Here is a 5423-nt window from a genome sequence, read left to right on the forward strand (position 1 = left end):
TTTTCCTTTGTTTTGCCAGGCAATGGACGTGATGGAGTGTTACTCTTAGCATACCGTATGACCAGTCAGATCAGCAAGAATATCTTAGTTTTTTGGATGAGCAAATTGTGAGTATGCACCTATAACCCATGCCCTGAAAAAGTCTGGTAAGTAAAACATTTTTACATATTAGTTTGGGAGAGAACTGTGGTGGTTTTTTTATCATCATTCAAAATGTATCAAAGAAATTGTTCAAGCTGCATATAAATGAAGACAAAATTGGCACTTTTACTCTAAGAAATGTGTCCTAGTAGAATATGCTGTGGCAGAAACTCGCAATCCGTACCTTTCTCAGTGAGCATACACATGAGGAATCCAAACCAGCTTCAGCTTTCCACAAAATTTCCCCAGTTTTTCTTGTGCTCTTTCTTCTTTACAGGACCGAAATCCTCATGCCAAATAACAGCCCTGTTTCACCTCTCAAGCAACTTATCTTCCTGAGGCATAGGGAATTTGAATCTCTTACATTTATATCTGAAACCCTTATGGTGAGTATGCACACACACACATTGTAAAAATATTTGATCAGAGTTTTTTTCTGTTGGGGATTCCAATTTGTCTTCCCAGGGCTTCCCCAATGATGCCACATAGCAGTAGTCAGTCCTTGAAGAAGCTGTTGCAACAGCTAAGATTGCTCAAGTTAGTTCAAGCCTGAAATTCTTGGTTCACTTGTTTTTTCAGTGCTTTAAATGGATTTCAATCAGATTCAGAATTAGAAAGAATGTTTGAAAAATTTCCTGAGGGAAAAAAAAAGGTGGGTTTTTTTTTGAGAAATTTCAATTCAGGCTTCTGAAAATACTCATCTCAAGATTTTGATGCTGTGATATGACGTGCTGATGTATGGTATAATATTTAGACTGCAATGTCTTTAAATTATGAATGGTAGCTTCTAGGCTGATCCAAGCATATTTTTCTTATTTTGTGGACCAAAATAGCTGCTGTTTGAATTGTAATGAAATGGGTATAAGAGGGAAAAAAAGAGATAAAGAGAGAGGAAAAAAGAGAGAAATCCAGCTGTTTCCTGCAGAAATCAGAGCACACGTTGTGATGGTAGACACCTGTTTCCAAAATATTTCGTTCTGGCACAGTTTGGGACTGCCTGATGTAAACACTAATTATAGCCACTGGTGACCCAGAGTTGAATCCAGTCCAGTGGAAAAGTCTACCTTACTTATCATGTTTTTCTCCTAGGAGACAGAGAATGGCACTTAACAGCCCATGAGCCTTGCACTCAAAGCTGTCCCCAAAGGGTCACCATAGTATCATTAGTAGAGCTTAGCCTTGCAAGCATCTAAAAATGTTTAATAATGTCTAGTTCATTTGCTTTGACAGCCACATTTTATATTTAATTACGTAGGAAATGCTGCATCATGCTGTAAATCCAGGTGGAATAAAGCATCGCTGCCTCACTGGGCTATTAAACTTTAACCTCAATGACATTTGTTAGTTGCTGTGAATAAATGTCTATGATAAAGTGCAGAAATCGATGTGCATCTTTTTTCTGTTGTCTACTATTGTGCTGTTGACATATGTATGGAGGAATTATGCACAGTGCCACTAACATCCAATCTATCTTGAATATGGCTTAACATTATCTGACTTTACGAGTGATGATTCTTTCCCGTTGAGTGATCATATCTACCTGCCTGGGTAACAGATTGAAAGTACTACTGGGTCCTTTTGCTGAAATGAATAATCACTTTCAGCCATCCTAACTTATTAGGAAGATGAAAAATCTGTCCTCTATTGTTTCAGGAGAGAATTAGCAGCTGAAGCAACTGAGCAACCCTGAAAGTGGGTTGGGGACCTCCAAAAGCAGCAGCTAAGGGCAGAAACCATTGCGATGTTCCCAACCAACAGTGGGAGCATTGGACAGGAGCATTGGCTGCACTGGGACCTGGGAGCAATTTAAAGGATGAATAGAAAACTATTGGAAAGATTTTTAAGACTGCTTAGTACATATGTGTGGCAGAGTGTTTAGGGGTGTTTTAAACACTTTGCTGGTCAGTCAGCACAGTTAGTTACCTATCTTAAATGAAAGCTAACTTACTTTTGTACAGGTAGGTGGAGGTAGATGCGTGTGCTTAAAGGGTCAGTATATGTAAGCCTGGAAAGCAGAGCATGTGTGGTTTGGGCCATTTCATGGCATTTTCCAGAAGAGAGAAACACCTACGGTGGCGTTTTAAAAAATTACCATGTGAAACTTAAAAATTAATTTAAAAAAATAAATTAAGGTGTGAAATCCAGAGTTAAGAGATTAAAAATGTAAAATAAACTTTGAAACATCTGCTCTATCCCCCAGGCCAAGGCAGTGTGGCTGAGACCTTTTGATGTGCAGCATTGGCTAAAAACATCATAGTAGTAGGTCTTATAGCAGAAATACACAGTCCTTATCCTACCTGGGATACAGAAATATTTGAGAAAGAGGAGGGGATAAATTAGCCCTCTTAGACTCTTGCATAAAGACTGTGTAGCATATGGGATAATAGCTACTGGGATGTTAAGATGTGCTCAGTTTATTTATGGCCTTCCCTAGTCCCTATGAAATTACCTGGTAAGATAACTGGAAGCAGAAGGTCCAGGTACCTCTCTACACAGGTTGTGTGACTTTGACTTTGGCTATGTAGTGTATTCTTTGTTACATCGCTTCTGATAACATCTGGTTTGGTAGCCTTACTTTTAAATGAGGGTAGAATATATTTTGGTGTGTGCTGCTGAATCACAATAGACTACACAAAGTGGTTTTCATTTCACAAGGTAATGAATTGTTTTACTTTCTCCTTCTGCATATTTCAGTAGGTGAAGTTTCATTCCAGCTTGCCTGAGTTTGCTTAATTGAAGAACACCCCATGCAAGAAGTCATTTAGGACTCTAACAGATGCATTGCTTTATTTAGGCAAAAGCAGCCTCGTTATCTGTCATTCTGCAGCTGATGTGAAAGCTCTGAATGGAGCATTGGCATTATCTGTTTGACAATGATTTGATGCAACACTACACTGTGCTATAAATTAGCGTCAGGAAGCAAAATGCTAATGATAGGGCCCCCTTTATGCACTGGTGTCTCAAATAGCATGTTTCTTTAAAATTCAGCAGTGACTCACACTCTTTTAAATAAAACCCCTCTGAGCTATTTAAATAATGCTATGTAGCTCTAGTGCCTATTTCCTTTGATTCTGAGTAATTCAGTGTTTACTTGAATAACTATCCAAACAAGCTTTTGAACATTGTACTGCATGATACCTTGAAACATATTACTTTGTGCAACAAGATTTTTTTTAAAGAAATGTTTGAATATAGCGTGAAATGGTCAGACTCTGTTTGCTCATACTCTGCAGTGAGCAGAATTGAAGCTGAAAGTGGTTTTCTGCTCTCTCTTGGAGGTGATATCAGACATAGGTGAAGTCCTGTGCAACATTTTAAATTCACTCAGCAAATCTCAGGACTCTACTTTGTTTTCCTTTGTGCAACCAAATCGACATTGATGAGGGAGAATTTCCCATGATTGATGGAGTCACTTTGCCCTTGGATTCCCAAATCTTTCAGGCACGCACTGAGCACTGCTCAATTCACTGGTGGCATCACAGTTTAACCAGTAGAGGATTTGGACATATGCATTTAGAAATGTCTTCCTTGTTGCAGTTTTAAATGCTGATGAACAGTGCTGGTGACATAAAAGTTTCAGATGAAATGCTCTAGTTCTTTATATCTGGGTAAATATGTTAATATACCATAATTATGCTGCCTTTTTCATTCTTACACACACATTGGGCCCTCTCATTGCTCTTCGGGATTGAAGACATTTCCAAGAGAGTACCATTGAAAAATAATTCACTGTTGATGATGATCTGCTAATAACTCTCTACCATAGATGTTACCTATCCATTGAAGGATGTAAATAAGTATAAACTGAGTCCTCAAAAAGAAGACAATACACCTTATCTTTTAGGATATTTAATGCTGGGGTACAGTTCTTACTTTTCAGAACAAAACAAAGATTTTAGAGCAATATCTTTCAAAACTGGGCCTTAACAGATGTCTAACAAACACTTCCCAAACCCAAGATCTTTTCATCATTTGTAACTTCATCTTGTTCAGTAAAAAAGTTGAGATGGCAAATGCGCTCTGCAGCAAGAGTAAGGGGAAAAAATGATCTCAAAGAGGAAGAGTGCCCTTCTATTGAGGATATATTATCAAGAATACCTCTTCTAGCTGGCCCAGAAGTTGTTATAAGACTTCTAACCTTAACACATCAGGTCATTAAGACATACAGAGAGAGGCTGTAGGCATTTCAGGTAACCTTCATTTCAGGTGGTAAAGGATTTATAATTTTAAAATAGCATCCTGCTCTGCACCTGGAAATGAACTGGAAGATACCATTATTAACATATCATAGGTATAAAATATCTCGTAATATACTGCCCATTTCTGAACCAATTCAAAGTCACTGAAATAGGAGCATTAGTAATAATATGACAGAAACAAATCATCACTTTGGCATGATATGTCCTGCAGGCATTACTACTAAAATCTTCCTCTGAGTCTAAATTGTGACTCACACACAAATGGAAGTACAAATTGCCCTTGTTCCATGCCAACTTCAGTTGTGAACAATAGTGTGCCTGGAAATATTCATATTATCAACCCTAAAATCCACGTGTCTTTCAGTGAGGAGCAAAATCTAGCTACTTGTCACTTTCATGCTAGACATACAAAGCTGAGAAAGTACAAAACTGTTTCTTGGCATTTTCATATAGGCAGAATTATTTTTTTTAATGCCAGCATTTAAATAACCCAAATCATCCCCATAACACCCATATCAAAAGCAAAAAGGATCAAAAGATGAAAATGAACCACTAGACTAAGTGCACTTCTACATGCTTTGTGAAGCAAGACAATATTTTCACCCCAGAGTTTTCCTTTATTTTCGTTATTCGCTTACTGTACTTTTTGTACACCTAACATACAAGTTGTCTTCATGGTCACTGAATTCAAATAATTCCTTTAGAAGAAACAAAGAAATATCCTGCAAGGGAGGTTCGATGGCAGGAAGGTCAGCAAGAGTGGGGCCTGTGAGGACTTGAATTTGGTGGAGTCAGGAGGATGAATACAGAAAAAAAGTGTCAAGAAAGGTAAAGAAGAGAAGATAAGTGAAGACTAAAAGAAACAAAGCAGGAAGAGATAATACAAGAAAGGAAAATCAAGGGAATAAGAGAGAAAAGTATAACAGAAGAGTCATATGAAACAAATCTTCAGATGCCTGAGAGTGGCAGCTCACAATGCCACCTGCATTTGTCACTCCACTTCCATTAGGTAGCACTCACAGCAACCCTGTTATCTTGCTGCTGTGACTAGAGGCAAAATACAGACACTCTGCAATTCATTCA

This window comes from Mesitornis unicolor, unplaced genomic scaffold, assembly GCF_000695765.1.
Source record: "Mesitornis unicolor isolate BGI_N332 unplaced genomic scaffold, ASM69576v1 scaffold52343, whole genome shotgun sequence".
Lineage (NCBI taxonomy): Eukaryota > Metazoa > Chordata > Aves > Mesitornithiformes > Mesitornithidae > Mesitornis > Mesitornis unicolor.